This window comes from Eublepharis macularius, chromosome 7, assembly GCF_028583425.1.
Source record: "Eublepharis macularius isolate TG4126 chromosome 7, MPM_Emac_v1.0, whole genome shotgun sequence".
Classification (NCBI taxonomy): domain Eukaryota; kingdom Metazoa; phylum Chordata; class Lepidosauria; order Squamata; family Eublepharidae; genus Eublepharis; species Eublepharis macularius.
This window is the reverse complement of record NC_072796.1, coordinates 138,826,155-138,838,389: the sequence shown is the minus strand read 5'-3', so window position 1 is coordinate 138,838,389 and position 12,235 is coordinate 138,826,155. Positions and strand designations below refer to the sequence as shown.

General features: G+C 46.0%; 1 protein-coding gene across 3 annotated transcripts in view; it reads left to right on the top strand.

The window, feature by feature from the left end:
• The window catches only part of TSNARE1 (t-SNARE domain containing 1), a 635,428-nt gene that overhangs the window by 95,028 nt on the left and 528,165 nt on the right, over positions 1-12,235 (top strand). The window lies entirely within an intron of this gene.

The following is a 12,235-nucleotide window of genomic DNA, read 5'->3' as shown; positions in this document are numbered from 1 at the left end:
GAAACAGCCAATGTTCATATGGCGATAGAATAAGGTAGCCTCAAGCCTTGAACTACTTTGAGAAACTGCAGGATATAAATAAGATCCTGTATTCTAATCCATTGTTACCATTGGGATTTTTCACTTTACTGAGAGTCAGGGTGGTATAGTGGTTAGAGTTTCTGGCTAGTCTCGGGGAAAACTGCCCATCCAGGAGGCTTACTAGGTGAACTTGGAACAGAAATACGACCTACCATACAGGATTGTTGTGACAATGAAATGGGGAGGGGAGAACCACGTGGCCACCCTGAGCTCCTTGGAGGAAGGGAGGGTGGGATAAAAATGGGATAGATATCGAAGTTTTGAAGGGTTTTATCTTGAAGTCCTGCACAGTTTGGAACCCACACACAGGGAGTGTCTTCTCCCAGCTCATTTTATTATCCTCTTGAGATGTGCGGCTTAAGAATTCTTCACCCACAAGAGAACCTTTGGGTGCATGCTACAAACGTTGCCTTTTTTGTGGTGGTGCCAAATGATAGTATATCTTGGGAAGGGAATGGTAGGTGCAAAGCCTCAATCAGCAGTAAGTTTTAAGAGAGGAGGGTCACTTCTGTGGTACTTGGCAGGACTCATTCCTTATCTTGCTAGTATGTGCTACCAGACCCTCTCCGTACCCATGTGCATCTGAGGGCTAAGCTACAAGTGACGCCTTTCCCAGGTTGGACACTTGTCAGCTTCCCTCAAGTTTTGATGGGAAATGTAGGCATCCTGGTCTTGCAGCTGTAATGGAGAGCCAAGCTGTAAAACCAGGACGCCTACATTTCCCATCAAAACTTGAGGGAAGCTGACACGTGTCCAACCTGTGTAAGGCATCACTTGTAGCTTGGCTCTGAATTAACAACTGAAGAGACAGTGGGGCTCGGAGCTCTCCAGTTGCTGATATTTTTGTGTGTTGCATGAATCTGCCTGAGACCACCTTGAAAGTCTTTGGCTGGTTTTCATTTCAGTGCTCGTAAGCTGCACACATGTGCCAGTTCAGATGTGAGGTATGCACGCACGTGTGTTTTCCAGCGCTTTCTTCTGCATTCCCAATTAGGTTCATGATGGGTTACAAAGCGGAGCACACAATGGGATTTATTCCACCAAGGTTCTTCTTCCTCTCTGTGTGGCGTGCGTACTTTTTGTACATCTATTTTAATGCTGAACTAGGCTTTGAGGGCTTTCTTATTTTGTTTTTTTCAGGTTGTCTGATTTTGACAATATTAATGCGAGTGAATCTCTGCTGAACGGACTTCAGACTCTTCTTAATTCTTCGTTTATGACAGGAAGACGTTGCCCGGTCCTTCTTCTTTGTTCTTGCTAAATAATGATTGAAATCAAATCAACTGGACAAAACTCAGTTGTTGGGCCCTGTTTGAGTGACTACAAAGCTTTAGTTGGGTGACTAGGTCATATTTGAAGAATCATAGAGCCAAGCTACGCCTGACACAGGTTGGACGCTTGTCAGCTTCCCTCAAGTTTTGATGGGAAATGTAGGCATCCTGGTCTTGCAGCTTGGCTCTCCGACTGCTGTCCAATGGTCTTTTCAGCTGTCAGTTGCCCAACATTCCGCCAAGCCGCCTACATTTCCCATCAAAACTTGAGGGAAGCTGACAAGTGTCCAACCTGTGTCAGGCATCACTTGTAGCTTGGCTCATAGTTGTCAGTTTATTGCAAACAAGTGTCCCCCACGTTTTGGAATGCAATAATGAGAAAATAGGACTGCCACACTCCAAGTGGTGGCTAGAGAGCTTCCAGAATTATAACTGAACTCCAGGCCACAGAGATCAGTTCATTTGGAGAAAATAGCTGCTTTGGATGCTAGACTCAATGGAATTATACCCTGCTGAGGTTCTCCCCTCGCCAAACCCAGCTTTTCCTCCAGGCTCCATCACCTAAATCTCCAGGAAATTCCTGGCTTGGAGCTGTAAGCCTAGGGAGGGCATGTTCTCCATATTTAGGACAAGACTATAGCCACTTGTTTGAAATAAACTGACAACTATGAGTCTTGAGATAGAATCTAGTTTACCTCTGAATATATATTGTTGGAAAGAGGGAAACAGAGCTGTACCTTGTGTGTGGGTTTCTTAGAAGCCTTTGATTGGTCGGATGCTGCAGACAGGGTTGGAAAGAATCATCTACTGGGGTTTTTTTGGACAGTTGCTTTCTGTTGTCCAAAGAGTCCAGTAGCACCTTCAAGTCTAACCAACTTTATTGTAGCATAAGCTTTCGAGAACCACAGTTCTCTTCATCATGCATGCATCTGATGAAGAGAGCTGTGATTCTCGAAAGCTTATGCTACAGTAAAGTTGGTTAGTCTTAAAGGTGCTACTGGACTCTTTACTATTTTGCGACTACAGACTAACACAGCTAACTCCTCTGGATCTATGGCCATGAAATCTACATCAGAAATCGAAGGTAATTATTAGAACTAGAAGTTCTATGATCTGGCTCCAGGGAAACTCTCTCACGCACGTGTTCTGTGTCCACTCACATTCCCTGCGTGTGCTCATTATTTCTACGTAGAGTTTCAGAGGTCAGTGTGATGTCATGGGCAGAGAGGCTTATCCTCGAATGGGAGAAAAGCATTCGAATTCTTGACTGAATTTGGTTTCTTGTGTTTTGTTTGAATGCCATATCCATCCATAGCTCTTTGAATGCTCATAAAAATATGAAGCTGCCGTATGTAGAGCCAGAGCATTGGTTGATCAAGATCAGCATTGTCTACTATGGTGATGGCTCCATGGATATTGAACATGCCACCTTGTATCTGCAATGCAGCTGCTCTGCCACTGAGCCACCGCCAAGCCCCTTTTAATGGAGTGATATAAAAATGTATACACCTCTCATCCAAGTGCCTAAATAACTACTTGCTTTCATTTGAATATAACCTCGAGGGGAATTTCCTACTCCAGTTGTACTTTTCTTTTTGGCAGAATGCAAGTTTTTCCTCTTAGGACATAGTCACCCGCACATTAATAAACAATGCCTCCAAGGTATAGCCACTTGCAGTTTTCTTCCTGAAATAAAAAAGGGCATAAAACAACCTCAGAAATATACTAATTTTGACTTCGGGGGTGATTTTTTTACCCCAGTCCATACAGGGGTACAAAAATTCCCCATGAGGCTTTTTAAATAGAAAAACATTTCTCCAGGGAAGTATGTATTTATTGATCTAGAAAGATACTGCCCCATCCCCAACAACCATTCTGATAACTTGGAGAACTTCTACCTCATCATAGAGAGAGAGATGGTGTTGGGATTGGGGGGAGTGGGAATCCTAATGTACAGTTTGTGAAATTTTTAATTGTGCATATTTTCCTTTAAGATTTGTTAAGTTATTGGTTATCTTTGGATCCAAAGATAGTTTTTTTTGGTTTCATTAAAAAAGACTTCTATAAAGCAGCAGTCCTGAAAAGAGTTATTCAGTATGCAAATGGAGGGTTGAATCCACTCAAAAGAAATATTCTCTTTCACATGAAAATGTATTTTCATGCTCTGGGTATTTGGCTACTGAGAAACACAATGTCTTTTTCCCCTACAGACACTTTTTTGGTTGTTTTTTGTGGGAACACTGAATGTGTCTCGGGGCATGAATATATCCCAGTCTACATTGTTTCTAAGGATTTTAAAAAAAGAGATTTGGTGGAGGGTTACAACGGAAAGTGGGAGTGCATATATTCAGGCACCACTAATAACTGCAGTGGTACATGCATATGTTGTGTTTAGATAGCCTAGTTTAAACTATAAAAAGGATAGCTGTAGCGGCCAAGGTAGGACTGTGGAAGACTGTTCCGGGATCTGTACATGGGGAATGTATTTCAGCAATTGCTAGAGCAGACGTTGGAAGTTCAGCAAGCAGAACAGATGCCCTGTTGACATCAAGGGTAGGAAACCACATTTCCTGCCCTTTATGCCGGGCCTGGCAACCCAGAGGCACCATACTTCTTTCAAATTGCAGGGGCCATGTTATACACCCTTGTTAGCTTTTCTGCCTGCAGAAGCCTCTGAGGAAATAGAGTACAGATTTCTAAGTAGCCCATGAATATCATCATCATCATCATCATCATCAATTTATATACCGCCCTTTAGGATGACTTAACACCCACTCAGAGCAGTTTACAAAGTATGTTATTATCCTCACAACAAAACACCCTGTGAGGTGGGTGGGGTTGAGGGAGCTAGAAGCTGTGACTGACCCAAGCTCACCCAGCTGGCTTCAAGCGGAGGAGTGGGGAATGAAACCCGGCTCTCCAGATAAGAGTCCTGCACTCTTAACCACTACACCAAACTGAAGGTTTACCAGGCTTCGGTTACGTGAGCCCAGTTTTAGTAAATGAAACAGAAGGTTGTGACAGGTTCCCCACTGGCAGCGGGAATTCCCCACCACCACCAGACGTTTCCCGCCATCGTTCAGCTTGACAGTGGGTGAAAAAGAAGCAGGGAAATAGGAGAGGGTGACAGACAGTGCCTGACATGCTGATGTCACTCCCTGTGTGCCTGGAAATGACATCAGCTGTCATTAGGGATGCTCTAGCATTTGAGCAAAACTCTATGGAAATCATGGAGTTGTGCCCAAATGCTAGAGCGTCTCCAGTGATGCGCTGACATCACTTTGGGGTGTATGGGGAGTGACATCAATATGTCACCAGTGACAACATTGCATCACCTGTTAGCCCTCCCTGCCTGGCAAGTCTCCCATCAGTTGCTGTCCGTGTGCCGTTAGAATCCATTTCATAGTTCTCAAGGTAGCTTGTGGAAACTGACAGTTGCTGTCAGGGCTGTGGCAAGGATCAGAGAATTCATGAAATTGATTAATTCATTGACAAAATCAGTTGAAGCGAATCGATGCAGTGTAATGGTTTAAATGTCTGATTAGGACCTGGGATACCTTAATTCAAACCCCCTTTCCCACCAAGAAACCAACCAACCGACTGATCTTTGTCCAATCTCTCTCTCAGCTTTGTTGTACCTCACAGAGTTGTCTTAAGGACAAACACGGAGGAGGGAAGAACTGTTCACAGAGGAAGGGAAGGATAAAATGGAAAGATAATGACAAACGGCGTTATCCCTTGAAATATGTCATTTCCCCCATGAATCTTGCTGATCAATGTTAATGTGCCGATAACGAGAGAATTCTAATCTTAATAGGGTGTGAATTTCCATTTCCTCCTCCTCTGTTTTTAAAACACGCTTCTTCCCCACTCCCCTTCTGTTTGTGCTGCGCTTCTTCCTCCGCTAGATTGGAGCCGAACAGATCTTACAAAGATTAAACTTTCTTTAGGAAGGATTTGAAGGATTTCCTTTATTAACAACTCCTGTAATAAGATAACTTCCCATCAACGCGGCACCGCTGTTCTACTGCCTTGCTTGAGAACGAGATTGCGTTTCTTCTGGGTTTTTAAAATAAAAAATCTTGGCTTTACCAGGTCACGGTGTGGCAAGGGTCAAATCTCATTGTGGACCAGCACCGAACTTGGAGAGTCTCTGGACCATCTGTCAATGTTTTTAAAAATGTTCTTTCTTACTACATACCAACAGGAAGATCCGCTTTGTTTATGGCTCTTTTACTGAGACAGCAGCTCTTGAGGTGGAGCAGGCCACAAACTTCTGCCGGCTAAGATCTACTTGTCCTGACTGCCAGCAACTAAAGACAGTGAGGTTATGGGGTTAGCACCATTCCAGAACCCCGAACTTGGGCCTACCTAAGGTCCTCCCTGCCTCTTATAGGCCACCTGTTAGGTCTTCCCTGATGAATCATAGAATCATAGAGTTGGAAGGGGCCATACAGACCATCGAGTCCAACCCCTTGCCCAATGCAGGATCAGCCTAAAGCATCTCTGACAAGTATTCATCCAGCCTCTTCTTGAAAACTGCCAGTGAAGGGGAGCTCACCACCTCCCTAGGCAGCTGATTCCACTTTTGAACTACTCTGACCGTGAAAAAGTTTTTCCTAATATCCAGTTGGTACCTTTGTGCATGTAGTTTTAGCCCATTGCTTCGCGTCCTACCCTCTGCTGCCAACTGGAACACCTCTTTTCCCTCCTCCAAATGACAGCCTTTCAAATATTTAAAGAGAGCAATCTTGTCCCCCCTCAACCTCCTCTTCTCCAAACTAAACATTCCCAAGGCCCTCAGCCTTTCCTCGTAGGGCTCAGTCTCCAGACCCCTGATCATCCTCGTCGCTCTCTTTGGCACCCTCTCAATTTTGTCCACATCCTTTTTGAAGTGAGGCCTCCAGAACTGCACACAATACTCCAGGTGTGGCCTGACCAAGGCAGTATAGAGAGGGGCTATGACCTCCTGTGATTTCGATGCTATGGCCCCTTTGATACAACCCAGGATTGAATTAGCCTTTTTTGCCACCGCATCACACTGACTGCTCATATTCAGTGTACAGTCCACTCTTACCCCAAGATCCCTTTCACATATACTACTGCCCAGAAGTGTATCCCACATCCAGTATTTGTGCTTCCCATTTTTGTAGCCCAGATGTAATACTGTGCACTGATGCTCTGCTTTCATTTCCTGATCACCAGGGTAAAAGGGCTGTTGAACAGAGCTTCCCACTTTGATAGGTCCCTGTTGGTGGGCTTTGTGTTGCCCTTCCAGCCAGACATTTCCTCACTTCACTGCAGGAAGAACGAACAGCTGGTCTCGGCTTCATTTCAGGTGACTCCAATCCAGAAATGGTCAACTCTGTTCCAGGAGTGTGCTGCCCTGAGCCTGGTGTAGGTGTCCTACTTCCTGTTATGGATTGCCATAATCTTAGTAAAGAAGCTTCAATGAAGCCCTGCAATTGGGCTGCCAAGTTTTTGTTACTGAAAAGGTGGTACGTAAGCAGAGTGGAGAGGGAATGGTGGGGCAGGTCAGGTGCCTTGGAGCCTGGTGACCTCTGGTAGGGGACTAATAGCATATGCTTTTCTTTCCCCCCAGAGTCTAAAATGGTGCTTTTGAAGCATAACTTAACTTCTATGCAACATTAGGGTCCTGTAGCACCTTAAAGTAGGGTTGCCAATCCCCTGCTTACCCCACCTTCCCCACCGCCTTCCCCCCGCCCCATTTATCTAGCCAGCGGAGGGGGGTAACATGGCTCAATTCAACCTGAATCAGGCCACTGCAGAGTACAGGAGCACCCCGGTACTCTGGAGCGGCCTGATTTGGGCCAGATTCGGGCCAGATTTGGGCCAAATTGGGTTGCAGTGGAGTGCAGAAGCACTCCTGTGCTCCGCAGAAGCCCAATTTGGCCCCCTTGTGGAGTGCAGGAGCGCTCCCAGGGTGGCATGTGACCTGCATGATGATGTTACTTCCTGGAAGTGACGTCATCATGCAGGCAGGGAGCATGCGCAGAAAATGAGCAGCAAGAGGTAGGTGCTGGGCTTCCCACCTCCCGGTGGGAGTCAAGGGATCTGGCAACCCTACCTTAAAGACTGATCAGATTTCCAAAGAATGAGCTTTCAAGACTCAGAACTCCCGTCGTCCGATGTGGGGAAAGATCTCTCTCTGCTCTGAGACCTCGGAGAGCACTGCTAGTCGGAACAGCCGACACAGAGCTTCATAGATCAACGCTTTGACTCAGTCTAAGTTAGCTCACTATGTCAAACATCCATATGGCGAACAGCGCACCTCTTCCTGGATAATTCCCAGCACATGATCTGCCATATAAAAAGCTTTACTCATGGAAGGGGGAGGCTGCAGATGTCTCCTGGAATGGGATTTTGAGAGCATCACCAGCTCCAGGGCAAAAAATACACACTCCATGAGACATTTACAAAAAAAATTACAGTGAAATTTCATGTTCCATGACATTGCCCCCCCCCCCTTCTCTCTTTTCAATATAATATTGCAAAGAGGGAGGATTCATTTAGATCTTTAAAAATCCAAACAACTCAGCTTCCCAGAGTGGAGACAAACCTGTATCTGAGCGCCCCCACTTGTGTGCTCTCACAGTTCCCTGCATGTAGGAAAACAGATGTTGCAGAAAACAGTTCTGAAACCCTCCCTGACCTGCTAGATTTCTGTGGGCGATCGGGGGGGTGGGGATCAATAGTAATGTTGCATCGTGTGAATCCTCACCTGCAGCCTGTGCCAGGATAGCTCAGAAACGGGCTGGCCCCCTCCATAACAACTAGGAGTATGTTTCTTCTCCCCCCAAATGGAGCTTACTGCCTGCGTAGCAAACGGTTCCTTCTGTGCTACCTTAACTTGGAATTGAAACAAATGACAAACCTTTCTTTTCTAATTTTGTAAATTGCTCTTCTTACATAAAACCCTCTATTAATATTCAGGCCCCCTAACAAGCTGTTGCCGGTGTATCACGTCCCACTTTCCAATTCAGGAAGAAATTGTGCGTTTTCGAAGCGTGACACCACCGCCGTTCCCTCTAGGAATCGCCCCCAAAATGGAGCTGGCAGCATGTGCCTGGTATTATTTTTGGCAACTTATATGAAGCACGCTGCTTCTCAGGAACATGTCTGGAGGGGAGCTTTCATGGATTCAGTGGATTACCTGCTCCAACGTTCCTGATTTCTAAAACAGCGTATCTAAACTAGGCCTATTGAACAAATAAGATACAGGGTTGGGGAAGGGGCTAAGCTTCCCTAGAGAGAAGCCGCTTGGCTGTGGTGCAGGGAGGAATATTTAAAGTCGATACATATGCAGATTTTCTTCCCGGGTTCTATTTCAAAAGGTTTGATCCATGTCAATATTAAATTATTTTCCATTGGTTTCATTGGGAAACAAGTAGATGTATGTTTCGTACTTCTTACTGTGCCTTTTCCTTCCTCTGGTTTCCAGTCGGCTTATTTTTATTGCACGATCTGTTTGATTTGGATTGGAAAACAACAGTTAACAAACCAAAATCCTTCAAGCAGAAATCCTGAGAATGACTTGCATCCTTGCAGAATAAGTTTCTGCTGCCATCTGAGTATGCGTCCTCTTCTGCTAACATTTCTACCTGGACGAGGTCAATAGTTTTCTGTGGGCCTTTGCATGCATGGAAGTTTTAACAGAAGAGGAGGTGTGCTCCCCAGCAGAAATGATCAGACACACTTGGAAATTGTTCGTAGGATTGAAGTGCATCTGTAACTGACAGCCTGTGTGGTGTAGTGGTTAGAGTGTCAGACTAGATGCGTCTGGCGGGGAGGACTGTGGTTATCGAGGGCTTGTGCAGCAGTGCTGCTGAACTCTTTTCGATTTTGCTGCTACAGACTAACTGGGCAAACTCCTTTGAATCTTTACACAAGCAAACTGATCCCCACACCAAAAGGAGCTGCCTGCATCTCCATAGCAAAGGAGTTGTTTACATCCCCCCTCTCCTCCTTCCCCCCTTCCTCCCCTCTCCTCCTCTATATTTGCCCAGTTTCCTTCTGCCCTCCATGCATCTGACGAAGAGAACGTGATTCTCGAAAGCTTATGCGACAATAAAATTGGTTAGTCTTAAAGGTGCTACTGGACTCTTTTTGATTTTGCTACTACAGACTAACACGGCTAACTCCTCTGGATCTAAGACTAGGGTCTGGGAATCGCAGGTTCGAATCCCGCTTGCTGGGAGATTTTATGCACTCTCAGCCTAACCAACATCACAGGGTTATCGTATTTCATTTGTACTGTGTAATTCGCCTTGGATCTCAGCGAGAAAAGCGGATGATAAATAAATAAATAAATAAATAAATGGAGGTGAGGAGCGCCGTGCGAACTGCTTTGGGTCCCCTTTGTGGAAAAAATGGGGTGTAAAAGAACTACATAGTAATAACAATAAAAATTCGGCCCCTTTAGATACATTCATAATGAAAAAGACCATGGAGAATCCAAGGCACATCTGTACGTCTGTCTATGACTATTAACCACAGTGACTCAATGGTACCTCCATGTTCAGACACTGTTAACCTTCTGCAAACTAGTGGTGTAAACAATAACAGAGGGAGGATTTGACCTCCAATCCTGGTAGCCTTCCATCCTTCTCCTCCTCAACATCGTCACAATTGCACTTATATACTGCTCTTCTAGACAGATTAATGCCTTACTCAGAATGGTGAACAAGTTACTGTTATTATTATCCTCACAATACACCTGGGGAGCTGGGGCTTAGAGGAGTGGCTTACCCAAGACCACCTACTGAGCTCATGGCAGGAGTGGGATTCGAACCAGTAGAGTGCTGATTCACAGCCGAACCACTTAACCACTGTGCTACATAGGGATCTTGTTGGTAAAAAAGATGCTGGACTAGATGGGCCTTTGGTGTGATCCAGCAGGGCTTCTCTTATGTCCTTATGTAAGCCCTGTGGCACAGGGAGCCCCGTGGTGCAGAGTGGTAAGCTGCAGTACTGCAGCCCAAGCTCTGCTCAAGACCTGAGTTCAATCCCGGCGGAAGTCGGGGTCAAGTAGCCGCTCAAGGTTGACTCAGCCTTCCATCCTTCCGAGGTTGGTAAAATGAGTACCCAGGTTCCTGGGGGTAAAGTGTAGATGACTGGGGAAGGAAATGGCAAACCACCTCATAACAAAAGTCTGCCAAGAAAACATGATGCAACATTCCCCATGGGTCAGTAATGACTCGGTGCTTGCACAGGGGACTGCCTTTTTAAGAGCTCCGTGGCACAAAGTGGTAAGCAGCAGTACTGCAGCCCAAGCTCTGCGCACAACCTGAGTTTGATCCTGGCAGAAGCTGGGTTCAAGTAGCCGGCTCAAGGTTGACTCAGCCTTCCATCCTTCCGAGGTCGGTAAAATGAGTATCCAGTTTCCCGGGGGTAATTTGTAGATGACTGTGGAAGGCAATGGCAAGCAACCCCATAAAAAGTCTGCCAAGAAAATGTCATGATGCGATGTTTCCCGCACCCCCCATGTGTCAGTAATGACTCGGTGCTTGCACAGGGGACTACCTTTACCTTTAAGCTGCTGTACCTACTGCCAAAGCTTAAACAATATCATAAGCAAAGGAGATCGAGGACCAAACGAAAGTATCTCATACCGAGCCAGGCCTTTATTCTGTCAAGATCAGCCTCATCTCCTTTGACTAGCAGAGTCTCTTTCAGGATCTCAGAGGTCTTTCACATCACCAACTACCTGTTTCTTTTAACTGGATATGTCAAGGATTGAACCTGGGACCTTGTGCATGTAAAGTAGATGCTTTGCCACTCAGACATAAACCCCTCCCATAGCTGAACCATGAAGTTTTTTTAAAAAATGAGAGAGAGAGAAAACTGCTCCCCAAAATGTCAGCATTCATGGAGTGGAGGGGAAAGCCACACAGTAGTGACTTCATGCAGATGTTCAGGATGATGGGTGTGGTTTCCCTCCATGATCAGCTTCATCATAGAATCATGGGGTTGGAAGGCACCTCAAGGGTCATCTAGTCCAACCCCCTGCACAAGGCAGGGAATTCACAAGTGACTCCTGCTCCACACCCAGAAGATGGCAAAACATCATCAGGATCCCTAGCCGAACTGGCCTGGGGAAAATGTGTCTGAGTTGGCCTCCAAAGCTCTCCTTTGCCTTCTCAACTTTTCTTGCTCTGCCGCCTGACACTTTCCTCCTTGCTGGTGACAGAAAGTACCTGACTTATGGTGACCCCTGGTGGGGTTTTCCAGGCAAGAGATTCACAGAGGTGGTTTGCCATTGCCTGCCTCTGCAACCCTGGTCTTTGTTGGAGGTCTCCCATCCAATTACTAATCCAAGACCGACCCTGCTTAGCTTCCGAGACCTAATGAGATTGGATTTATTTTGGCTACCCGGATCAGAGTGCCGTGTTAGCTAGGGTGAAGGAAGCTGCTGAAGTTTTCACAAGGAACCTGAGACAAGGAACTTTTCCCTCTCTTCCCAACCATAAGGTCCCGAGGGCTCCTGTTTAAGGCAGTAGGAAGGGCAATAGATCCAGGACAGACAAAATGCAATGCAATCCACTAGCATGAGATGTGCAACTGGCCACTTATTTAGATGGGTTTAAAAGAAGGATGGGCCCTAGGTTTGCCAGGCCAGGCCTGGCAACCAGGAGGAGGGTTAGGGGTGAGGACATGGTAGGGGGTGGCGTTGTGAGAGTGACACTGTGCATTATTCCGCATTCCTTAGAGGAAAGGAGGTCTACGTTTGTTATGGTGGGCTGGGGTTTTTTTTAGTGTGTGCGCTGCCCTCAAGTCAGAGTTGACTTACGGCGACCCCTGGTGGGGTTTTCATAGCAAGAGACTCACAGAGGTGGTTTGCCATTGCCTGCCTCTGCAACCCT